Source organism: Oryx dammah, unplaced genomic scaffold, assembly GCF_014754425.2.
Source record: "Oryx dammah isolate SB20612 unplaced genomic scaffold, SCBI_Odam_1.1 HiC_scaffold_24, whole genome shotgun sequence".
Lineage (NCBI taxonomy): Eukaryota > Metazoa > Chordata > Mammalia > Artiodactyla > Bovidae > Oryx > Oryx dammah.
Genome location: NW_024070208.1, coordinates 44,011,478 through 44,038,980, shown reverse-complemented (window position 1 = coordinate 44,038,980; position 27,503 = coordinate 44,011,478). Strand labels below are relative to the sequence as shown.

The window sequence follows — 27,503 nt, the reverse complement described above, 5'->3', positions numbered from 1 at the left end:
TTAGATAAATTAATAAAATAAATTTATCAAAATAAATAATACATGTTAGTTGTGTATTTAAAAATAAAATGTCTTAAGAAAAATTGGTTTAATTTCCATGGATAGCATAATAAACCAGAAAGAAAAGTTCATTCCACAAAGAAAGGAAAACTCAAATTAAATATAAAACTACCTCAAAAGCATTTACATATTAAATAATATACATAGAATTTATCAAGAGGTCACACAGTGCAAGAAAAATAACTTTTCTCAGTTAAACATTAAAAAAAGAATTTCTCTTTCTGTTCATGCCTATTATACAAGGATGATAAAATTAAAATTGAATACATTAATATTTAAGAGGACTAAGAAAAATTGTGGAACATTTTTAACAAAGCATAAGCCATTTAAATCATTCAAACTTTTCAAATAATTTTGATTTATGATTTGGAGGAATTTAAATGAACTATTAAAGCTATCTTAATATTTCAGCACATAGAGTTTATAGAGATGAAATCTGGAGATTAAAACAGGATCCTTAGACTTAAGAACACTCGATCTTTCAGCAAATTTCAAGGCTATAGCCTATGAAGAGAAAATTTACACTGGTCCAACTATAGAATTATTCTTTAATTTTGATAAGTGATTTGTTTTGAGATATACACAAAACTCAACATTCAAAAAACAAAGATCATGGCATCGGGCCCCATCACTTGTCAAATAGATGGGGAGACAATGGAAATAGTAATAGCTTTTATTTTCTCGAGCTCCAAAATCATTGCAGATGGTAACTGATGCCATGAAATTAAAATTAAAATTGAAAGATGCTTGTACCTTGGAAGAAAAGCTATGACAAAACTAGGCAGCATATTAAAAAAAAAAAAAACAGAGATAGTACTTTGCTGACAAAGGGCTGTCTAGTCAAAGCTGTGATTTTTCCAGTAATCATGTAAGGATGTGAGAGTTGGATCATAAAGAAGGATAAGTGCTGAAGAACTGATGTCTTTGAACTGTGGTGTGGGAGAAGACTTGAGAGTTCTTTGGACTGCAAGATCAAACCAGTTAATCCCGGGAGAAATTGATCCTGAACATTCAATGTAAGGACTGATGCTGAAGCTCCAATACTTACTTACTTGATGAAAAGAGCCAGTTCTTTGGAAAATATCCTGATGCTCAGAAAAACTGAAGGCAGGAAGAGGAGGGGAAGACAGAGGATGGAATGGTTAGATGGCATTACCAACTCGATAGTCATGAGTTTGAGTAAGCTCTAGGAAATGGTGATGGAAAGGGAAGGCTGGTGTGCTACAGTCCATGGGGTCACAAAGAGTTGGATATGACTGGCCAAGTTAACAACAACTACAGCAATACATAAAATACATATATTCCTGCATCCTCTTGTCCACATTGCTATTTTTATAATATATATATTTTTTACTTGTTACTCTGGTACAATAAGGCAGCCTAGGCGTGATGCAACTGATGAGTTTCCAGAATTCAAAGAAGGTGAAAAAGCAAATCATTCAGTTCAGTTCAGTCACTCAGTCGTGTCCGACTCTTTGCAACCCCATGAATTACATCAGGCCAGCCCTCCCTGTCCATCACCAACTCCCGGAGTTCACGCAAACTCATGTGCATTGATTGGTGATGCCATCTAGCCATCTTATCCTCTGTTGTCTCCTTCTCCTCCTGCCCCCAATTTCTCCCAGCATCAGAATATTTACCAGTGAGTCAACTTTTCACATGAGGTGGCCAAAGTATTGGAGTTTCAGCTTTAGCATCAGTCCTTCTAAAGAACACCCAGGATTGATCTCCTTTAGAATGGATTGGTTGGATCTCCTTGTAGTCCAAGGGACAATCAAGAGTCTTCTCCAACACCACAGTTCAAAAGCATCAATTCTTCAGTGCTCAGCCTTCTTCACAGTCCAATTCTCACATCCATACATGACCACTGGAAAAACCATAGCCTTGACTAGACAGACCAATGTTGGCGAATAATGTCTCTGCTTTTTAATATGCTATCTAGATTGGAAATAAGTTTCCTTCCGAGGAGTAAGTGTCTTTTAATTTCAAGGGTGCAATCACCATCTGCAGTGATTCTAGAGCCCAAAAAACTAAAATCTGACACTATTTCCACTGTTTCCCCATCTATTTCCTGTGAAGTGATGGGACCAGATGCCATGATTTTCATTTTCTGAATGTTGAGCTTTAAGCCAACTTTTTCACTCTCCTCTTTCACTTTCATCAAGAGGCTTATTAGTTCCTCTTCACTTTGTGCCATAAAGGTGGTGTCATCTGCATATCTGAGATTATTGATATTTCTCCTGGCAATCTTGACTCCACCTTGTGCATCTTCTAGCCCAGCATTTCTTATGATGTACTCTACATATAATTTAAATAAGCAGGGTGACAATACACAGATTTGACGGACTCTTTTCCTATTTGGAACAAGTCTGTTGTTCCATGTCTAGTTCTAACTGTTGCTTCCTGACAATTATATAGGTTTCTCAAGAGGAAGGTCAGGTGGTCTGGTAGTCTCATCTCTTTCAGAATTTTCCACAGTTTATTGTGATCCACACTGTCAAAGGCTTTGGCATAGTCAATAAAGCAGAAATAGATGTTTTTTCAGGAACTCTCTTGCTTTCTCCATGATCCAAGGGATGTTGACAATTTGATCTCTGCTTCTGCCTTTTCTAAAACCAGCTTGAACATCTGGAAGTTCATGGTTCACATATTGCTGAAGCCTGGTTTAGAGAATTTTGAGCATTGCTTTACTAGCATGTGAGATGAGTGCAATTGTGCAATAGTTTGAGCATTCTTTGGCATTGCCTTTCTTTGGGATTGGAATGAAAACTGATCTTTTCCAGTCCTGTGGCCACTGCTGAGTTTTCCAAAGTTGCTGGCATATTGAGTGCAGCACTTTCACAGCATCATCTTTCAGGTTTTGAAACAGCTCAACTGGAATTCCATCATCTCCACTAGCTTTGTTCATAGTGATGCTTTCTAAGGCCCACTTGACTTCACATTCCAGGATGCCTGTCTCTCGGTGAGTGATCACACCATCGTGATTATCTTGGTCGTGAAGATCTTTTTGTACAGTACTGTGTATTTTTGCCATCTCTTCTTAATATTTTCTGCTCCTGTTAGGTCCATATCATTTCTGTCCTTTATCGAGGCCATATTTGCATGAAATGTCCCCGTGGTATCTCTAATTTTCTTGAAGAGATCTCTAGTCTTTCCCATTCTGTTGTTTTTCTCTATTTTTTTGCACTGATCACTGAGGAAGGTTTTCATATCTGTTCTTGCTATTCTTTGGAACTTTGCATTCAGATGCTTATATTTTTCCTTTTCTCCTATGCTTTTTGCTTCTCTTCTTTTCACAGCTATTTCTAAGGCCTCTCCAGACAGCCATTTTTCTTTTTTGCATTTCTTTTCCACGGGGATGGTCTTCATCCCTGTCTCCTGTACAATGTCATGATCCTCTGTCCATAGTTTATCAGGCACTCTATCTCTCAGATCTAGGCCCTTAAATCTATTTCTCACTTCCACTGTATAGTCATAAGGGATTTGATTTAGGTCATACCTGAATGGTCTAGTGGTTTTCCCTACTTTCTTCAATTTAAGAGTGAATTTGGCAATACGGAGCTCATGATCTGAGCCACAGTCAGCTCCTGGTCTTGTTTTTGTTGACTGTATAGAGTTTCTCTATCTTTGGCTGCAAAGAATATAATCAGTCTGATTTTGGTGTTGACCATCTGGTGATGTCCATGTGTAGAGAAGTCTTATGTTATTTGAAGAGGGTGTTTGCTATGACCAGGGTGTTCTCTTGGCAAAACTCTATTAGCCTTTGCCCTGCTTCATCCATATTCTAAGGCCAAATTTGCCTGTTACCCCAGGTGTTTCTTGACTTCCCACTTTTGCATTCCAATCCCCTATAATGAAAAGGAGATCTTTTTTGGGTGTTAGTTCTAAAAGGTCTTGGAGGTCTTTATAGAACCGTTCAACTTCAGCTTCTTCAGCATTACTGGTTGGGGCATAGACTGGGATTACTGTGATATTGAATGGTTTGCCTTGGAAACGAACAGAGATCAGTCTGTTGTTTTTGAGATTGCATCTATGTACTGCATTTCAGACTCTTTTGTTGATCATGATGGCTACACCATTTCTTCTAAGGGATTCCTGCCTACAGTAGTAGATATAATGATCATCTGAGTTAAATTCACCCATTCCAGTACATTTTAGTTCGTTGATTCCTAGAATTTTGATGTTCACTCTTGCCATATCCTATTTGACTACTTCCAATTTGCCTTGATTCATGGACCTAACATTCCAGGTTCCTATGCAATATTGCTCTTTACAGCATCAGACCTTCCTTCTATCACCAGTCACATCCAGAACTGGGTATTGTTTTTGCTTTGGCTCCATCCCTTCATTCTTTCTGGAAATCTGAAATTTAAAGCAAATCATTAAATGTCAAAAACATGTTCTAAAAACTTTGGAATTTCCTTGGGGCATAATGAAAATTGTTGCAGAGTTCAGAATGGTGAAGAGACTGATCTAATGTACATAGTTCAATGGACTCTCTCCTGTTACTGTGATAAGAGCACACTGGTGGAAAACCAGAGAAGAAAATGGAAATCAGTTAGCAGGTGATAGAAGTTTAGAGGTGAGAATTTTTGAAGAAGTCAGATGAGCGTAATGAGTTAGTAGCAATGAAAATAGAAGCGTTTTAATTCTGGATATATTTTTAACTGGAGTTGGTTAGTTGGGAGAATGGGAAAAGAGAGGAATCAGAAAGATAATCATTTTTTTGTTATTGTTGTTGTTGGCTTAAGCTCCACTGAGGAAGGATGTACTATTAAGATTTGTATAGGGCCTATAAGTGGAGATGTTGAGTAGGCATTGAACACATCATTTAGGAGCTGTGGGGAAATGGCCAGGAGATAAAAACTAGGAAGTGTTAGTCACTCAGTTGTGTCTGACTCTTTGTGACCCCATGGAATGCAACCCAGCAGGTTTTCCGGTTCATGGAAATCTACACACACACACACACACACACACACACAAACACACACACACACAAATACTGGAGTATGTTGCCATTCCTTTCTCCAGGGGATCTTCCCACCCTAGGGGTCAAATCAGGGTCTCCTGCATTGCACACAGATTCTTTACTGTGAGCCACCAGAGAAGCTAAAAACAAGAAACTGCTGGCACAAATATAACTTAAAAACATGGTGTGATATTGTCTCACAAAAGCAGTCTGTACCAAAAAAAAAGGCAAAGAAGACTGATGTTCTAGGACACTGAAGTGTTACAAAAGTGGAGACAAAAAGAAGAAAGAGCCTAGTGACTTAAATGAAGAAAATAATCATATGCAATGAAAACCAAAGGAGCTTAATGTCTTGGGATTCGAGGGAATGCACCATCAGAAAGGAGTGTGGATACTGCTCAGAGATCAGATAGACTGATGCCCAATAATTGATTTTTAAACTTAACAAAATGAAGGCCCTTGATGACTTTGACAAGATTATTTTCTGTGGAATAGGGTTAAGAAAACATCAAAAAACTGGTGTTTAAAGGTATAAATGCATAGAATCTTTAAAACTGCAAAACTGAACTGAAAAAATAACCAAAAAATGGCTGGAATTGGCAGCATGGGTCAACTGATGAGAAACAAACATTCAAACTTCAACATAAAAATTTAAATAAATAATCATTAATTATAACAGATATTTAGAGAAGGAAAGTAAGAAATTAAGATAACTCTAATATAGAAATAGTAGATATAAGGAGTAACTACTACCTTTAAGGCTAATACCAACACCCAGAACTGAGATCTGGATCTCCTGGCTTTCTAGATGGTAGAGAAGTCACTAAGTTAGTAAAATAATGGCAGAACTAGAGAGAAACCTGTTCTCTAGAACTTATTAGAAATCTTCCTGACATGTCCCCAAAGAGACACCCTACTGCAAAAATCACCTGAGGAGTCTTTTGGAGGCAGTTTCTAACTTCTTCTGGCCAGCATGCACTACAAGAGGCAATTATTGGAGAATTTGCAGGCAAATCATCACATTATTGTTATTTAGTGGCTAAGTGGGCTCATACCAGGAAACAAAATCTGCAGTGTCACTTTCGATCCCTCTACATCAATGCTTACTTAGTGCTGGTTGGCAAAGAAAAATTACTTAAAGGACCTAGATATTTTTAAAACAATAACCTAAAAGAATGATTTTGGAACTAAGAGTTAATAAAATGATATCTTCACGACCCAGATAATCATGATGATGTGATCACTAATCTAGAGCCAGACATCTTGGAATGTGAAGTCAAGTGGGCCTTAGAAAGCATCACTATGAACAAAGCTAGTGGAGATGATAGAATTCCAGTTGAGCTGTTTCAAATCCTGAAAGATGATGCTGTGAAAGTGCTGCACTTAATATGCCAGCAAGTTTGGAAAACTCAGCAGTGGCCACAGGACTGGAAAAGATCAGTTTCATTCCAATTCCAAAGAAAGGCAATGCAAAAGAATGCTCAAACTACCACACAAGTGCACTCATCTCACCCGCTAGTAACGTAATGCTCAAAATTCTCCAAGCCAGACTTCAGCAATACGTGAACCATGAACTCCCTGATGTTCAAGCTGGTTTTAGAAAAGGGAGAGGAACCAGAGATCAAGTGGCCAACATCCGCTGGATAATAGAAAAAGCAAGAGAGTTCCAGAAAAACATCTATTTCTGCTTTATTGACTATGCCAAAGCCTTTGACTGTGTGGATCACAATAAACTGAGGAAAATTCTGAAAGAGATGGGAATACCAGACCACCTAACCTGCCTCTTGAGAAATCTGTATGCAGGTCAGGAAGCAACAGTTAGAACTGAACATGGAACAACAGACTGGTTCCAAATAGGAAAAGGAGTGTGTCAAGGCTGTATATTGTCACCCCACTTATTTAACTTCTATGCAGAGTACATCGTGAGAAATGCTGGACTGGAAGAAACACAAGCTGGAATCAAGATTGCTGGGAGAAATATCATTAACATCAGATATGCAGATGACACCACCCTTATGGCAGAAAATGAAGAGGAGCTAAAAAGCCTCTTGATGAAAGTGAAAGAGGAGAGTGAAAAAGTTGGCTTAAAGCTCAACATTCAGAAAACGAAGATCATGGCATCTGGTCCCATCACTTCATGGGAAATAGGTGGGGAAACAGTGGAAACAGTGTCAGACTTTATTTTTGGGGGGCTCTAGAATCACTGTAGATGGTGATTGCACCCTAGAAATTAAAAGACACTCCTTGGAAGGAAACTTATTTCCAACCTAGATAGCATATTCAAAAGCAGAGACATTACTTTGCAGACTAAGGTCCGTCTAGTCAAGGCTATGGTTTTTCCTGTGGTCATGTATGGATGTGACAGTTGGACTGTGAAGAAGGCTGAGTGCCGAAGAATGGATGCTTTTGAACTGTGGTGTTGGAGAAGACTCTTGAGAGTCCCTTGGACTGCAAGGAGATCCAACCAGTCCATTCTGAAGGAGATCAACCCTGGGATTTCTTTGGAAGTAATGATGCTAAAGCTGAAGCTCCAGTACTTTGGCCACCTCATGAGAATAGTTGACTCATTGGAAAAGACTCTGATGCTGGGAAGGATTGGGGGCAGGAGGAGAAGGGGACGACCCAGGATGAGATGGCTGGATGGCATCACGGACTCGATGGACATGAGTCTGAGTGAATTCTGGGAGTTGGTGATGGACAGGGAAGCCTGGCGTACTGTGATTCATGGGGTTGCAGAGTCGGACAAGATTGAGCGACTGAACTGAACTGAACTGAATTGTAAAACTGGGGGGTGGGGGGTGGAGTCAAGTATGTTCATATACTAACAGGTATCATCCAGAAGAGAGAGAAATTTGATGATGTATGAAAGAAGGAAGGATTGTCTGAATATTTTCTTTTTTAAAAAAAATCAATTTATTTCAATTGGAGGCTAATTGCTTTACAATATTGTGGTAGTTTCTGCCATACATTGACATGAACCAACCATGAGTGTACATGTATCTCCCCATCCTGAACTCCTCCTATCTCCCTCCATCCCTCTGGGTTGTCCCAGAGCACCAGCTTTGAGTGCCCTGCTTCATTCATCATACTTGCACTGGTTATCTATTTTACATATGGTAATATACATTTTCAATATTATTCTCTCAAATCATCCCACCCTCACCTTGTCCACATAGTCCAAAAGTCTGTTCTTTATATCTGTGTCTCTTGTGCTGTCTTGCATATATGGTCATCATTACTGTCTTTCTAAATTCCATATATATGTGCTAATATACTGTATTGGTGTTTCTCTTTCTGACTTACTTCACGCTGTGAAGGCTCAAGATTCATAATAGGCTTAAGATTCATCCACCTCATTAGAACTGACTCAAATGAGTTCTTTTTTATAGCTGAGTAATATTCCATTGTGTATATGTACCACCACTTCCTTATCCATTTGTCTGTCAATAGACATCTAGGTTACTTCCATGTCCAACCTATTGTAAACAGTGCTGCAATGAACACTGGGGTATATGTGTCTTAATTCTGGTTTCCTCAGTGTGTATTCCAGCACTGGATTTGCCGGATCATATGTCACTTCTCTTTCCAGTTTTTTAAGGAATCTCCACACTGTTTTGCATAGTGGTTATACTAGTTTCCATTCCCACCAACAGTCTAAGAGTGTTCCCTTTTCTCCACACCTTCTCCAGCATTTATTGTTTATAGACTTTGCAATGGCAGCCATTCTGACTGCTGTGAGATAGTACCTCATTGTGGCTGTGATTTGCATTTCTCAGATAATGAGTGATGGTGACCATCTTTTCATGTGTTTGTTAGCCATGTTTGTGTCTTCTTTAAATAAATGTCTGTTTAGTTCTTTGGCCCATTTTTAATTGAGTCATTTATTTTTCTGGTATTGAGTTGTATGAGCTGGTTGTATATTTTAGAGATTAAGTATTTGTCAGTTGTTTTGTTTGCTATTACTTTGTCCCATTCTAAAGACTGCCTTTTCACCTTGGTTGTAGTTTCCTTTGTTGCACAAAAGTTTTTAAGTTTAATCAGGTCCCTCCCATTTGTTTATTTTTGCTTTTATTTCCATTAATCTGGGAGGTGGTTCATAGAGGGTCTTGCTGTGATTTACATCAGAGAGTATTCTGCCTATGTTTTCCTCTAAAAGTTTTACAGTTTTTCATCTTACATTTAGGTCTTTAATCCATTTTGAGTTTATTTTTGTGTATGGTGTTAGAAAATGTTATATTTTCATTATTTCACAGGTGGTTGACCAGCTTTCCCAGCACCACTTGTTAAAGAAATTGTCTTTTCTCCATTGTATATTTTTTCCTCATTTGAGAAAGATAAGATGTCCACAGATGGCTGGATTTATCTCTGGGCTTTCTATTTTGTTCCATTGATTTTTATTTCTGTCTTTGTGCCAGTACCATACTATCTTGATGACTGTGGCTTTGTACTGTAGTCCTAAGTCAAACAGGTTGATTCCTCCAGTTCCATTCTTCTTTTTCAAGATTGCTTTGGTTATTGGAGGTTTTTTTGTATTTCCATACAAATTGTGAAATTATTTGTTCTAGTTCTGTGAAAAATACCATTGATAGGTTGATAGGGATTGCCTTGAATCTATAGATTGCTTTGGGTAGTATACTCATTTTTACTATATTGATTCTTCCAATCCATGAACATGGTATATTTCCCCCTCTATTTGTGTCATATTTGATTTTTTTCATCAGTATTTTATAGTTTTCTATATATAGGTCTTTTGTTTCTTTAGGTAAATTTATTCCTAAGTATTTTATTATTTTCATTGCAACGGTGAATGGGATTGTTTCCTTAATTTCTCTTTTTGTTTTCTCTTTGCTAGTGTATAGGAATGCAAAGGATTTCTGTGTATTAATTTTATATCCTGCAACTTTACTATATTCATTGATTAGCTCTAATAATTTTCTGGTGGTTTATTTAGGGTTTTCCTATGTAGAGGATCATGTCATCTGCAAACAGCGAGAGTTTTACATCTTTTCAATCTAGATTCCTTTTATTTTTCTTCTCTGATGGCTGTGGCTTAGAATCCCAGAACTATGTTGAATAGTAGTGGTGACCATAGGCACCCTTTTCTTGTTCCTGATTTTAGAGGAAATGGTTTCGATTTTTTGCCATTGAGGGTGTTTGCTATGGGTTTGTCATATATGGCTTTTATTATGTTGAGGTATGCCCCTTCTTTGCCTGCTTTCTGGACAGTTTGTATCATAAATGGGTGTGAATTTTTCAAAGGCTTTCTCTGCATCTATTAAGATAATCATATGGTTTTTATCTTTCAATTTGTTAATGTGGTGTATCACATTGATTGATTTGTAAATATTGAAGTGTACTTGCATCCATGGGATAAAGCCAACTTGGTCATGATAAATGATCTGTTTAATATGCTGTTGTATTCTGTTTGCTAGAATTTTGTTGAGGATTTTTGCATCTATGTTCACCAGTGTTATTGGCCTATAGTTTTCTTTGTTTTTGACATCTTTGTCTGGTTGTGATATTAAGGTGATGGCAGCCTCATAGAATGAGTTTGGGGGTTTACCTTCCTCTGAAATTTTCTGGAAGTGTTTGAGTAGGATAGATGTTGGCTCTTTTCTAAAGTTTTGGTAGAATTCACCTGTGAAGCCATCTGGTCCTGGGCTTTAGTTTGTTGGAATGTTTTTGATTGCAGCTTCCATTTCTGTGGTTGTGATGGGTCTGTTAAGATTCTCTGTTTTTTCCTGGTTCAGTTTTGTAAGGTTATACAATAGAATTTATCAATTTATTCCAAGCTGTCTATTTTATTGGCATATAGTTGCTGATAGTAGTCCCTTGTGATCCTTTGCATTTCTGTGTTGTTGTCCATTTTCATTTCTAATTTTATTGATTCTGTTCTTCTCCCTTTTTTTCTTGATGAGTCTGGCTAACAGTTTTTCTATTTTATTTATCTTCCCAAAGAATCGGCTTTAATTTTCCTGATTTTTGGTATAGTCTCTGTGGTTTGTATTTCATTTATTTCTGCTCTGTTTTTTATGATTTCTTTTCTTCTACTAACTTTTGAGGTTCTTCTTTTTTTCTTTTTCTTTTTTCTAGTTGCTTTAGGTGTAAAGTTAGGTTGTTTATTTGATGCTTTTTTGTTCTGTGAGGTAGGCTTGTACTGCTAGGAACCTCCCTCTTAGCACTGCTTTTTGGAGAAGGTTAGCGACCCCATGGATGGCAGCCTGCCAGGCTTCTCCATCCATGGGATTTTCCAGGCAAGAGAACTGGAGTGGGGTGCCATTACATTTGCAGTCTGTTTCATTTGCAGTCTGTATGTGTCCCTAGATTTTAAGTGGGTCTCTTTTAGACAGCATATATAAGGGTCTTATTTTTGTATCATTCAGCCAGTCTTTGTCTTTTGGTTGGAGCATTTAACTCATTTACATTTAAGGTAATTTTTGCTAAGTATGGTCACATTGCTATTTACTTTGCTGTTTTGGGTTTGCTTTTATAAACCTTACTGTGTTTCCTGTCTAGAGAAAACCCTTTAGCATTTGTTGAAGAGTTGGTTTGGTGGTGCTAAATTCTCTCAATTTTTGCTTGTCTGTAAAGCTTTTCATTTCTCCTTCATATCTTAATGAGATCCTCTCTGGGTATAGAATCTTGGTTGTAGGCTTTTCTCTTTCATCACTTTAGGTATGTCCTGCCATTTTCTTCTGACCTGACTAGTTTCTATTGAAAGATCAACTGTTATCTTTATGGGGATCCCCTTGTGTGTTATTTGTTGCTTTTCCCTTGATGCTTTTAATATTTGCTGTTTGTGTTTGACCTTTGTTAGTTTGATTAATATGTGTTTTGAGGTGTTTTTCCTTGGATTTATCCTGTTTTGCAAATCCCTGGGTTTCTTGGACTTGGGTGGCTATTTCTTTCCTCATATTAGGGAAGTTTTTGATTATTATCTCCTTAGATATTTTCTCGTGCCCTTTCTTTTTGTCTTCTTCTTTTGGAACACCTATGATTCAAATTTTAGAGCATTTAACATTGTCCCAGAGGTCTCTTAGATTGTTCTCATTTCTTTTCATTCTTTTCTCCTCTCTGCTTCATTTATTTCCACCATTCTATCTTCCACCTCACTTATACTATCTTCTGCCTCAGTCATTCTACTATTGTTTCCCTCCAGAGAACTTTTTATCTCAGTTATTGCCTTATTCATTGTTGATTGATTCTTCATTGTTTCTTCTAGTTCTTTGTTAACCATTTCTTGTATCTTCTCAATACTTGTCTTTCATCTATTTATTTGTATCTCCATTTTGTTTTCAAGATTTTGGATCATCTTCACTATCATTTTTCTGAATTATTTATCTGGTAGACTCCCTGTCTTCTCTTTTGTTTGATTTGATGGGTTTTTACCATGTTCCTTCACCTGCTTAATATTTCTCTGCCTTTTAATTTTGCTTAGATTGCTGTGTTTTGGGTGCCCTTTCTGCAGGCTGGAAGTTCTTAATTGTGAAGTCTGCTCCCTGGGGGTGGGGTTGGACTAATTGCTTGTCAAGGTTTCCCAGTTAGGGGAGCTTGCTTCTGTGTTCTGGTGGGTGGGGCTGGATCTCTTCTCTCTGGAGTGCACTGAAGTGTTCAGTATTTAGTTTTGAGGTGTCTCTGCGTTTGGCATGGCTTTGGGGATCCCATCTTTTTATGTTCAGAGTTGTGTTCTTGTTTTTTGAAGAATTAGTATGGTGTGTCTTACACTGGAACTTGTTGGTTCTTGGGTGGAGCTTGGTTTCAGTGTAGGTGTGGTGATATTTGAGTGAGTTCTTGTCTATTAATGTTCCCTGGAGTCAGAAATTCTCTAATATCCTAAAGTTTGGGAGTTAAGCCTCTGACTCTCGCTTTCAGTCCTTATCTTACAGTAGTCTCAAGATTTCTCCATCCATACAACATAGAAGATAAAACCCCTAGGTTATTGGTGAAATAATTCTCTACAACCAGGAACACCCAGAGAGATTCACAGAGTTATATAGAGAAGAGGAAAGAGGGAGATAGCAGTGACCTGGAGGAGAAAGGGGAGAGTCAAAAGGAGAGAGAGCAATCAAGCCATTAATCAAATCCTTAAATGAAAATGGATAGTGAAGATTAGATCCTTAGAGTTACAAAATTGATAACAAATATCAAAAAGCAAAGATTAAAAACTTAGAATAGAGGTTTGACTCTCAAATATACAGTATAGAAAATACAAAGCATAATAAACCACAAAAATTAAATATATATATATATATACATGGAATTTTTTTTAAAAAATTGGGTTTTTTTAAGGTAATAGTTGAGAGATTAAGGGGTAATAAAGAACTAAATTATTTTATAAAAAATTAAGAAGTGATAATAGTAAAAATGTATATAGGAATTTCTCTGGAGCTGTTGTGGACTGTATGGGGTCAGTTCATTGTCAGATAGTCCCTTGTTTCCACTTGTACTTGTTCTCAATGGCTATAGATGCCCCTCAAATACACAGTAAGCAATATTAAATCCACAGTTTTAATCTGTTGCACCTGTCACTTCCAGAGCAGTTCCCCCTTCTTTGTTTATTTTAGCTTTCCTCTGTTTGCCAGTCTCTTCAGTGTCTAATTTCCCTGATACAGGAGGTGAAGGTGGCCACTTAGGCTCATTTATTCTGTTATGTTGTGGGGAGGAAGGGACATTACAAACAAATACCATTGGCTTGTGTAGGGAGTACTTGCAGTGGATGGACCACACTGGCTTGCCACAGCCCAAGGTGACATGTACTTCTTTGGTCTACACTGCTCAGTGTCTAGGGTGCTCGGCAGGGGCGCTGTCTCAAGTAGGCCCTGCATTTCATCCAGTTCCCAGGACTAAGCCACTCAGGTTCTTGGATGCTACGCAGGGACACGTACCTAGGTGGATTGTGAGTTTTGTGCTGTTCCAGGTCCAAACACCTCACGGTGCTTGGTGAGCACACTGTCCTAGGCTGGCCATTCATTTCATTCACCTCCCTGGTCCTGGCTGCTTGGTTTCCCAGGTGTGCCATGAGATCACAAACCCAGATGTTCTGTGTGTCTCCCCTGGGGAGCTGATCTCAGGCTGTGATACTCCTGGCAGATGTCAACAGTCCAGAATTCCAGGAAGATGTGATTAGCAACTGGGAAACTGCTCAGAGTTTGGTGGCTCTAGAGCCAAGATTGCAGTAGCCCCTTGCCTTCTGTCTCTGGCTGTTGCAGGCCTGTCTCTCTGCCTCTGGGTAGAGTGCACCAGGGGTCACCATGATGCATTAGGGCATTTTGCGGCAAAGATCTTTTCCTTTTTTTTTTTTTGTCTCTCTGGCTATCCCACTGTTTGGGTTGCTATCTCACATGAGCTTCTTCAGATTGTCCTCAGGGCTTTCAAGCCCATTTCTTACCCTAAGAACCAATAATGCAACTCACACCTCCCTGCCGAGTCCTCACTTGCTGGTGGTGGATGTGAGCATCTGTGCCACTTCTCTGCTAGCAGCTGTGATTAGGCCATATTCTGAGGTTTGTTTTTATGTTTTTCCCTCCCAATTATGTTGCCCTCTGTGATTCCAAAACTCCCCACAAACACACTTGTGAGAGGTTTCCTACTGTGTGGAAACTTCTTCATAACTCCCTCTCCAGGATGGGTCTCATCCCTAAATCTTTTGTTCTCTGTTTTTGTCTTTTATCTTTTGTCCTACTTCCTTTTGAAGAGATTGGGCTGCCTTTCTGGGTGGTGGTATTCTCAGCCAGCTTTCAGAAGTTGTTTTGTAGAGTTACTCAACATTCAAAAGATCTTTTGATGAATTTGTGGGGGAGAAATTGGTCTCCCCTTCCTATTTCTCTGCCATTTTGATACCTCCCCCCTCGCCAAATATTTTCTTTGAATGTACTACCATAGGTATGACTTCATGCACAAGAGGGAAGATTGGCTTTAGAAAAACAAATTGGAAATCTATGAAAAGTTAAAACATGGGCATGCAGAAGTGCATAGGTGAGCAAGCAATGGTGGATCCTAAATTGACTCTAGCATCAATTCAGTGTTTGATCATGAAATGTATATTTAATTTATTAGATTTCAGTTTCCACTTTAGGGCAAAGAGATGGAAACATCCCTTTTGAGAGTCACACCATATTGTTGAAAATAGGTTTTAATTTCCTAAGAATTAAAGCCTGCTCAAAATTCTGCAACATAGATAACTTTATAGAGAATTAAGAAATGTATTCCTACCCATGTTAAGAAAAATATGTTTCAAAACTCTCATGAACTTTTCATTTATTCAAAGTATATTAATACAAAGCAAAACATGACTTGAAGAATGACATTTGTTCAGCAAAAAAAAATGATCTTTTATGAAATATATATTCCTTCCATTGTAGTCTGTAGCCTGCCAGGCTCCTCTGTCCATGGGATTTTACAAGGCAAAGATACTGAATTTGGTTGCCATTTCTCCCTCTAGGGGATCTTCCTGACCCAGGGATTGAACCCATGTCTCTTATGTCTCCTGCATTGGCAGACAGGTTCTTTAACACTAGCATCACCTGGGAAGCCCACCATTGTAGTCATTTTCCCCTAAGTCATCATTTACAACTTTTAAATAATCAAAAGAAAACAACAACAACAACAAACTTAAAAAAAATAAACTGTTAGTATTACAATGCAAACCTCAATAATTTAAAGTATTCCTAATAGGGAAGGAAGCAAACTTAAACTATGTGAAGAAACTACAAATGAATTAGGATTTATCACACATGTGCTGACTCAGTGGTAAAGAATCTGTTTGACAATACAGAAGACATGGGTTCAGTCTGTAGGTTGGGAAGATTCCCTTGAGAAGGAAATGCAACCCACTCCGCTATTCTTGCCTGGAAAATCCCATGGACAGTGGAGCCTAGTTGGCTATAATTTTGGGGCTTGCAAAGAGTCAGACGTGACAGAGAACACATAAAACAGAAACTGGGGAAGGAAATCGCAACCCACTCCAGTACTCTTGCCTGGAGAATTCCATGGAGGGAGCAGTCTGGTAGGTATACTATGATTATAATTTCCAAGAGTATCAGATAAATGAAATAGTTTATTATTTTAATGATTCTGAAAATGGAAAAAAAAAATACTCCCTAGAGAAGAGCAACTTAACATTGATGACTATCCAAAAAATTAGACACATACACTCTTTTTCATTTGAATTAAGTGTAAAGTACTTAGACATCACCCAAAATAAAAATGATCACTTTAATAATATTAAAATAACAACACACTGTTAAGGTTAAAAATAATAAATACTTGTATATTATCTTGGCCAATATTCAAAATTTATTGAACCAATATTTCCCTTTCCAAAATATAAAGGAACATTATCTTATTGGTGTTGAGTGTAATGCAATTTTGATATTTTAACCACTGAGAAAATGGAGCACATGTTAATTTAATATTTCTCATATATACATCAAATTTTCCAATTCAGCTCCTAAAAATTGGACATTTTGTTTACTTTTCATATGTATGGCTATTATTAGAAACATTTGTTACTCCTCTGTTACTTAACTTCACCCAATATAATTTATTTTTTGAACCAGAGGATCATTTATGAAATATTTGTGTGATATTTTTTAACTTGTTAATTTGAGGTCGTGTTTACCCCAACATTCTACCTACTGTTAGCTTCCTTGTCAGGCCAATATAAATTATTTTGAATTAATTTTCTTACAGTTTCCAAGGAAGATATGTGAATGATTACAAAATGCCATATTAAAAATGTTTGTTCCTTACTTTTATTGATTTTTATTGTCTTAAAGACTTTCAAAACCAATCTCCTAATGTTTTGCCAATAGAAACTAAGATTTGAGGATTAAAGACAACCAGTTTAGGTAACATTTTTACTTTAATAACTCATAGATTTGTGTAAAATGAAATTTAGAAATCCTAATTTTAAAATTATACTTTTTCCACCCATGAGAACAAACTTTCAAACAAAAAATTATCTTTTGACTTTTATGTCTGAGCATTTAACTCAAATTGAAGTATAAACTATCATCATGACACTAGCGCAGAAATGACATTATAGATACTGAATATCTCAACTTTCTGTTTATAGGTCAAGAGTAAATCTAGATAATTTAAACCTCAGTGACTAATTTTATTGTAATTCAAAAAAATGAATAATTAAATAATATTTTGTCATTTATAAATGTTTTCTTTGACATTTATGATCATTTATTTATTCAGTTTCTCAATGTTCTTTACAACTATCTAAGTATTTTCATATATTGTAATATTGTATTTGTTTCTATAAATGCTATGTTTAAATGTATCATGTTGCATAATTAATGAAAATTAATACTATCATATTTATAGTTTTAAACTGCCAATCATTAGTTTTAAACATATTATCTATATATGTCTATTTTTAGTGAGATTTTCCATAGTCATGATGTCTATTTTATGATTTATTTAATATTAAAATATAGTGTATCCGTTCAGTTCAGTTCAGTTGCTCAGTTGTGTCCAACTCTTTGTGACTCCTTGTCCAACACCAACTCTCAGAGCCTACCCAAACTCATGTCCATTGAGTCAGTGAGCCATACAATCATCTCATCCTTTGTCGTCCCCTTCTCCTCCTGCCCTCAATTTTTCCCAACATCAGGTTCTTTTCCAATGAGTCAACTCTTCGCATCACGTGGCCAAAGTATTGGAGTTTCAGCTTCAACATCAGTCCTTCCAATGAACACCCAGGACTGATCACCTTTAGGATGGACTGGTTGGATCTCCTTGCAGTCCAAGGGACTCTCAGGAGTATTTTCCAACACCACAGTTCAAAAGCATCAGTTCTTCAGTGCTCAGCTTTCTTTATAATCCACTCTCACATCCATACATGACCACTGGCAAAACCATAGCTTTGACTAGACGAACCTTTGTTGGCAAAGTAATGTTTCTGCTTTTTATATACTGTCAAGGTTGGTCATAACTTTCTTTCTAAGGAGTAATCGTCTTTTAATTTTGTGGCTGCAATCACCATCTGCAGTGAATTTGGAGCCCCCCCAAATAAAGTCTTTCACTGTCTCCCCATCAGTGTATCTGGTATAATCCTAAATGATTTATGCATATTATATCCTTAAACATTTCACCACATACTTATTATTATACTCCAGATATTTACTTTATACTTGAGGAAACTGAAACTTCATTAAATCACCCAAAGACAAGTATAGTAGAAAAGGGATTCTGCCTGGAAAATATTTAGTAATTTTTTAATGCATTTGTATATTGTAGAACAATAATCTAATAGAATGTTGAAATTCTTAGAACAATATTATAGAAAAATTATAGAACAATAATCTAAGAATGTTAATGTGATAATTTAAATATTTCATGTATACTTCTGAAGATATATTTTTTTCACTAAAAATCTACATTTGGTATGGTATAATGATTTAATAAATGGATGTTTAAAGAATAAAATTTGATTATTATCTTTAAAGCAAAATATTTCTTTTTCTTCCAAATAACTTTTAAAAATGAACATCATATCACCTAACTGAAAAAATAACTTTTTAAAATAGATACTATATAAGTTATAGTCTATCAGTAAAGTCTTTTCTGGTATGGTTCAAAGGACAGGGCTACATTTATATGTCTCATTTTCCTGCTGTGATTAGGAGCCAAAATAACTTACTTAAATAAGGATTGTGTGAGAAGGCAGTGAGAGTCAATCAGTGACAAACAAAAGGTGAAAACAGAAGAGAAAGTAGATTAAAAAATTAATATTTTCATTATTTATTTTAAAATTATCATGCATTATAGAATTTCTGACCAGCACTACTATGCTTAAAAGCATATTTATTTTCAATAATATTTAAAATGTTATTTCACATAAAATTATTTAATAGACTGTGTTAAGAAGTTTCTTTAATTGTTTTTGTTTCCATCTGGATTTTAATAAAACATAGTATATATTCCAAATGTGATACTTCTGCAAAATTCAAATCCTTCACAGTTCCGTGGTTAACACTTTTATTTTTCTTCAAGTCCCTCAGACAGCTTAGAGTTACATATTATTTAATACTTGTGTGTGTAATTAGTCTCTCAGTCATGTTCAATTCTTTGTGACTCCATGGACTATAGCCCACCTGGATCTTCTGTCCATGGAATTCTCCAGACAAGAATACGCGTGTGGGTTGCCATCTTCCCAACCCAGGAGACTGAACCCAGGTCTCCATTATTGCAGGCAGATTCTTTACTGTCTGAGCCTCCAGGGTAGCCTCATTGAATACTTGGCCAGATTAAATACATATTAAATAACTATAAGAATTAAATATATGATCTTTAAAGCTAAAATACCCCATATTTCCCATGGGGGGTGGGGGTGGGAAACTGCTGATGTTGAGGATGAAATTACAAAATTACTAAAACAGCAACAAAAACATGGTGCATTTTCTATGATTAAACCCTCTTATTACCTCTGCATTGGGCCTCTGAAATATTTTCAATGAATCGCTCTAGACTAGCATTTCCCAGTGGTTGTTCCTGGACTAACAGTATTTAAAGGTATATATCACAAAAATGTTTTATGCTAAAAAAATTGTAAACCCATCTTTCTATATCCCTATTTTAAAATTTGACAGTGAAGATTGTCACAATAGTACATTAGTAAAGAGAGTCACATAATTATGTCATGGAATCACTGACTTTTCTGAAGCATACTTATTTCAAGTAAAGCCTATTGAAGTCATGGAAAGAATGATCTACTGAACATGTAGGGAAGCACTCTTCTGAGCGGTTTTATTTGTGAATGTTTGGAATTCTCTCTCTCTCTTTTCTTTCTTTCTTTTTTTTTTTTTTTACAGTTCTTCTGTGTATCCTTTTTTTTTTTTTTTTTAACTTTACAATATTGTATTGGTTTTCCCATACGTTAACATGAATCCGCCCTGGGGCAAAGGTCAATAAACAATGGATCTCATTTAGAGTAAATTATCCTAAATTAAGGGTGTTCTAACATGTGTTTATATTTAAAGAAATTGGCTTTCTTTCACTTCTATGAGTCTGTCTACAACAATGTAGTCTGCTAAATTGGCTTTGCTGAACTGTAAAAGCAGCATATTCAGTGAATTCAATAAGCTGACCTATAAAGACCCTGGAAATAAAGTCATAAATAATAACGAGTGTGTTGAGCTGTGGGAGTTTTCCAAACCATTAAACAACTTCCCAATTTGCTACAAATTCATCATGAGTGCTGTACTCTTTTCAAGAAGAGGTTAAGAACAAGAGATGGCAAATATATGGTAAGGATTTAGAAAGTGATAAATATTTAATCACAATGAACACCTGAAATCTGGTCTGAGGAAGTAGTCACTCATAATATTCATGTGTTACAAGAGGAAAAGATGAACTTGATTCTGACCATTAGTTTCCACCTCATGCTAATAAATAAGATCTATTTAAAAGATTCATGTCCATTTCCACTATCAGTCAATTTTTTAGGAGAGTGGATTTATATATATATATATATATATAGGTACCTCACTCAGTCATGTACAACTCTTTGCAACCACATGGATTATAGCCCACCAGGCTCCCCTGTCCATGGGATTCTCCAGGCCTGAATACTGGAGTGGGTAGACATTCCCTTCTCCAGGGTATCTTCCCAACCCAGGGATAGAACCCAGGTCTCCTGTATTGCAGGTGAATTCTTCACCATCTGAGCTGCAAGGGAAGTCCATATATTTTCTTTACAAAACCATCAGTCTCCTTTCCCTGTATACTATCACTGTCTTTAGATTATGCTTTACCATTTTTTTGCAAAGGATTCCATATTAATTGCTTAATTCCATGATATCTTTCTCCATGTGTACCTGATCTCAAGAGGGCTCAGCCTGCATAGTCTTGAAGTGGAGCTTAGGTTCCCAGCCACAGATTGAGGCTGGATTGTAGCAGTGAGAGCAGCAGATCCTAGACACTAGACCAATGGTCAGTGATAAAGGTCTTGCTCTATGGCGTTGCAGGAAATAATTCCCACCAAGAGGGAAAGTAGTGAAACAAGTACTTATAGGAAGAAAAAAGAGTACAGTACCTGTGGATAGACACATTGGTGGACTCAGAGAGAAAGTCACTGAGTTGAACCCTCATGAAAGTTTGAATTACTGGTTTGCCTCATTTCTTCCAGCTTTCTTTTGGCCAATCAACTTAATTTGCCTAGCTCACAGTCTGAGTTTGGTATATCTCAGGATCCTCTCATCTCTTAGCTAAAATGGATCCTATGGGAAAGGCCTATGGGTAGCCTGACATTAGTTAGCATCATTCCCCTTTGACCTCCAAAGAGTCTTTTTGCACATGTGTGGTCACTGAGGTCTCCTGACTTTGAGAATGAGAAATATGTGGTCTGGGCATGACCCAGCCTCCTCTCTTAATTGTCCTGCTATTCTCATTGTGGAGTTTTGTCTCACAGGGAATGGATCTCTAATCACTTTACCAGGAGGGGGCCATCTACCTCCCGCATTATATTTATTCTTCACAATGCTTTGAAAGTGAAAGTTTTAAAACACAAATTTAATTACAATGTTTATTGGCTTTGGAACACACACCTCAGATACATATATAGCATATATTATCCATAGCATTACATTCTTTGTTACAATCTTCTTTCCTATAGTTACTGGTCTACTAGTTCAGAGCAGCAGAATATTTTTAAAAAAAATTTTCTGGTTTAACACATGACAAGCCTTCTTAACTCTACATCCATAATCTGAACCTCATACTCAGACATTCATGTGCTTGACTAGCTTACCTGCTTCACCATTAAAAACTCAATTTGGGGTTGAATATACTATGAGACACTTCTCTGATGACTTCTACTCATAGAAATGAGTGCTCCTTAAGATGCTGTTATAGTACCCCTTTTTAACTCCATTCCTAGCACTGGTAACATTTTATTTAGGTTACTTAGAGGTATGTGTCTATGTGGTCTAATCCATGTAAATTCCTTAAGATTTTATCTTCAGTATCTGACACACATTGGATACCTAAACACTGTCTCTTGCAATGCAAAATATTTTTTAATAGTTGCTTATTAATGTCTTTTATAATCAAATTTTAAAAAGATTACTCTGAACCCTACTAGTCTTTATCTTCTGGGTGTGACTCTTTTCTTGAACCAATAAATGTATCTGAAAAGATTAAAATCAAATTTTTATGAAAAGCTAGGTTTAAGTATTCAAAAACATACAAAGCACAAGTGAAACATTAATATATCTTAATTCACCATGATGAATGCTAATCAGTTAAAACTTGGTCAGTTTGAAATTGCTTTATTTTAGCATATTTTGCAGGAATTTCAGTGTTTTGTTTTTGTTGTTGTTGTTGTTTAATGTATATATAGTGATGGTGATTTAGTTGCTAAGTCATGTCTGACTATTGTGTCCCCATGGACTGTGACCCATCAAGATCCTCTCTATGGAATTTCCTAGGTAGAAATAATGGAGAGCGTTGCCACTTCCTTTTCCTGGGAATCATGCCAACCTAGGAATCAAACCTGTGTCTCCTACATTGCAGGTAGATTCTTTACCTCTGAGCAACAGGGAGAGGCCTTGTGTGTATATACGCATATGTATGTATTAATGTGCATGTGTGCTAAGTCGCTTCAGGCATGTCCATCTCTTTGAGGCCTTATGGACTGCAACTCATCAGGCTTCTCTGTCCATGGGGATTGTCCAAGAGAGAATAATGGGGTGAGTTGCCTTGCCCTCCTCCAGAGGATCTTCCTGACCCAGGGATCAAATCCGGATCTCTTATGTCTCCTGCATTCACAGGTGGGTTCTTTACCACTAACACTACTTAGGAAGCCCATATGTTGATGGACAAATAGATATATGGGCCACTCTGGTTGCTCAAATGGTAAAGAATTTACTTGAAATACTGGAGAAGTGGATTCAATTCCTGGGTTAGGAACATATCCTGGAGAAAGGAATGGCTGCCCATTCCAGTATCTTCCTTGGAGAATTCCACAAACAGAGATACTTGGTGGGCTGCAGCCCATAGCTTTGCAAAGAGTCAGACACAACTGAGTGACTAGCACTTTCATTTTCATTTTTTTATGCATATGTATGGGTTTCCAGGTGACTCAGCAGTAGAGTCTGCTGCATTGCAGGAGATGCAGGTTTGATCCTTGGGTTCAGGAGCATGTTTATATATGAAAAGAACATATATAATTAATGGTTTTCCTATTAATTTAGCATTTTCATTTAGAGTATTCTGTCAGATAATTAACAGCACAGAATATCAAGCTCTATAATTCCTTTTCAAAGAATAGAAGGAATCCATTTTCTCCTTGCTGTGATCTTCACAGTTTTTAATATACACAAGGCCATGTTCTTTGCATATATAAAGTCCACAGACTAAGAGGAAAATGTCAGAAAAATAATACTACTTTTTGAGAAAAAGAATGCTATTGGCATTGAAACATGTATACTATCATGTAAGAAATGAATTGCTAGTCTAGGTTCAATACAGGATACAGGATGCGTGGGGCTGGTGCACTGGGATGACCCAGAGAGATGATATGAGGAGGGTGGTGGGAGGGGGGTTCAGGGTTAGGAACTCATGTACACCTGTGGTGGATTCATGTCAATATATGGCAAAACCAATACAGTATTGTAAAGTAAAAAAATAAAAATAAAATTTAAATTTAAAAAATCAATAAAAAATTTAAATAATAATAATAACATTGACTCAAGATAATGCTTGAGTGTTTCATGACTGTCCTTTGACTGAAACAAATATTAATACACATAAATGTATTGTTCATTAAGCTGTTTTGACTATTAAGATGAGGTGAATGCATAATATTCAAATAAAAATGTCCTGAGAGGAATCAGCAGGAAAAGGCAATTCCAGTGTTGCAAAAACAAATGAATGTGGGTGTTTGCATCATTCAATAGAAATGGAATGTGAGTATTTGCACTGTCAAAATGACAGCTGAAACAAAATCAGATAATTCATTCACTTAGTATTTCTATGATAATAAAGATTATCTTATTTAGGGATCATAAAATGTGATAAACATTGTAACTTCAAATATAAAGCAGTCTTACAAATTTAAGTCCCCCCCCTTTTTTTTTAGCTGAGTTCTTCTTTTTGGTCAATTCTTAAGCTTTCCATGAAATTTGTTTACAGAATCTATTCAACTTCAAATTCTTCCCATAGAGAATAATGAGAGGTAAATGAAATATCCTATCAGTAATTTGCATTTTGCTTACATCTGTCTATCTTTTTTTTGATGTTCAGTTCAGTTCAGCTGCTCAGTGGTGTCTGACTCTTTGCAACCCCATGGACTGCAGCATGCCAGGCCTCCCTGTCAATCACCAACTCCCAGAGCTTGCTCAAACTCTTGTCCATTGAGTCAAAGATGCCAACCAATCATCTCATACACTGTTGGCTCCTTCTCCCCCCAGCTTCAATCTTCCCAGCATCAGAGACTTTTCAAATGAGTTAGTTCTTCATATCAGGTGCCCAAAGTATTGGGTTTCAGCTTAAACATCAGTCCTTCCAATGAATATTCAGGATGCAGTGATTGGTTCTCCTTTCTGTCCAAGGGAAACTCAAGAGTCTTCTCCAACACCACAGTTCAAAAGCATTAATTTTTCAGCATTCAGCTTTCTTTATAGTCCAACTCTCACATCCATACATGAATACTGGAAAAACCATAACCTTGACTAGACAGACCTTTGTTGATAAAGTAATGTCTCTGCTTTTTAATATGTTGCCCAGGTTGGTCATAACTTTCCTTCTGAAGAGTAGGTGTTTTTTAATTTCATGGCTGCAATCACCATCAGCAGTGATTTTGGAGCCCACAAAAATAAAGTTTATCACTGTTTCTCCATTTATTTGCCATGAAATGATGGGACCAGATGCCATGATCTTACTTTTCTGAATGTTGAGATATAAGTCAACATTTCATTCTCCTCTTTCAATTTAATCAAGAGGCTGTTTACTTTTTCTTGGCTTTCTGGCATAAGGGTGGCGTCATCTGTATATATGTGGTTACTGATATTTCTCCCAGCAATCTTGATTCCAGGCATGCTTCATCTAGTCCAAAATTTATTGTGATGTATTCTGCATAAACGTTAAATAAGCAAGGTGACAATATACAGCCTTGATGTACTCCTTTCCTGATTTGGAACCAGTCTGTTTTTCCATGTCCAGTGCTAACTGTTGCTTCCTGACTTGCATACAGATTTCTCAGGAGGCAGGTCAGGTGGGCTGACATTCCCACCTCTTTCAGAATTTTCCAGTTTATGCTGATCCATATAGTTAAAGACTTTGGCATAGTCAATAAAACATAAGTGGATGTTTTTCTGGAACTCTCTTACTTTTTCGATAACCCAGCAGATGTTGGTGATTTGATCTCTGGCTCCACTACCTTTTCTAAATCCAGTTTGAACATCTGGAAGTTCACAGTTCATGTACTCTTGAAGCCTGGCTTGGAGAATTTTGAGCATTACTTTGGTAGCATGTGAGATGAGTGCAATTGTGTGGTAGTCTGAGCGTTTTTTGTCATTGCTTTTCTTTGAGATCGGAATGAAAACTGACATTTTCCAGTTCTGTGGCCACTGATGAGTTTTCCAAATTTGCTGGCATTTTGAGTGCAGCACTTTCACAGCATCATCTTTTAGGATTTGAAATAGCTAAACTGGAATTCCATCACCTCCTCTAACATTGTTCATAGTGATGCTTCCTAAGGCCCACTTGACTTCATATTCCAGTCTCTCTGGCTCTATGTGAGTGATCACACCATAATGATTATCTGGGCCGTGAAAATCTTTTTCATATAGTTCTTCTATGTATTCTTTTCACCTCTTCTTAATATCTTCTGGATGTTAGGTCCATACCATTTCTGTCCTTTATTGTGCCCATCTTTGATGAAAAGTTCCCTTGGTATCTCTAATTTTCTTGAAGAGATCTCTACTCTTTCCCATTCTATTGTTTTCCTCTATTTCTTTGCACTGATCACTGAGGAAGGCTTTCTTATCTCTCCTTGTTATTCTTTGGAACTCAGCATTCAAATGGATATATTTTTCCTTTTCTCCTTTGCCTTTCACCTCTCTTCTTTTCATAGCTATTTTGTAAGGCCTCCTCAGGCAACCATTTTGCCTTTTTGCATTTCTTTTTCTTGGAGATGGTCTTGATCACTACCTCTTGTAAAGTGTCACAAAACCTCCATCCATATTTCTTCAGGCCACTCTGTCTATCATATCTAATCCCATGAATCTGTTTGTCACTTCCACCGCATAATTGTAAAGGATTTCACTTAGGTCATACCTGAATGATCTAGTGGTTTTCCCTATTTTTTTTTTTTTCTAATTTAACTCTGAACTTGGTAATAAGCAGTTCATGATCTTATCTTTTAATACTCTTCTTGCTTTTATCCCCCCAGCACCCAGCTTCCTTCAAATTTATAATTTTCTACCCTTCTCCTTGTTTCCTAGGCCTGAACCTTTGTTTAGGATATTTCCAAAAGTTTTATTTTCAAATGCAATCATGAAGTATCCCATTCTTTCAGTTTTTCTGAGTATCAATTGGAACACATCAGATAAAAATGAAACATAAAGTAAAAGAATAATTGCAACACAATTGCATAAAACCAATTAATAAGAACTTTCATATACCTGATAGCAAGTCATTAAGACATTTCATAATAATAAAATAAAACATTTATCAATTAAATTGCAAAGCTGGAAATAATCTTTAAAGGTAGCTGACAATACACATAAAATGAATGAAATGCAGCACTCGTTCACTTTGATTTTTGTTATCCAAATTTATCATTTAGCTTGGTCTGCCAAAAGAAAACCCTACAGTCTATGTGACTTAAATAGCAGGAATTTATTTTCTCAGAATTCCAGAGGCTATAAGTCCAAGATCAAGGTACCAGAAAGTGGAATTCTGGTGAGATCACTTCCTGGCTTCCAGACAGTCAATCATCTTCCTGTTGTGTTCCCCCACGGCCTTTTCTCTCAGGGATGAGAGATGAGAGTAGGAGGAGGTTGCATATGCTCTGATGTATCTTCCTCTTCTTTTACAGACATAAGGACACAAGATCTCTCTGGTCAGGGCTCCATCTTTATGGTGTCATTTAACCTTTATAATGTCATTTAACATTTATGACATCTTTACGATGTCATCTAACCCAGGTCGCCCATGTTGTAGGCAGTTTCTTTACCAGGTGAGCCACAAGGAAAGCTTCATTTAACTTTAATTACCTTCATAAATTCTCTGTCTTAACTGAAGTCATTTTTATGTTTAGAGCTTCAACATATAAATATGGGGAGGGTACAATTTATTCCATAACACCACGTAAAAAATTCACTTTGTATTGAGTTTATGCTTACCTTAGTGAATTATGATAATCTGATGGCCATAAGGAATATTTAATGGCAATAAAATTAACTTTGACACATAAAAATGTCACTGTTAAAAAAGTTTTGTTTGTGAAAATATATCT

General features: G+C 36.7%; 1 protein-coding gene across 2 annotated transcripts in view; it reads left to right on the top strand.

Annotated features, from left to right (window-relative positions):
- The window catches only part of KLHL1 (kelch like family member 1), a 500,583-nt gene that overhangs the window by 306,578 nt on the left and 166,502 nt on the right, over window positions 1-27,503 (top strand). The gene's annotated exons all lie outside the window — the stretch shown is intronic.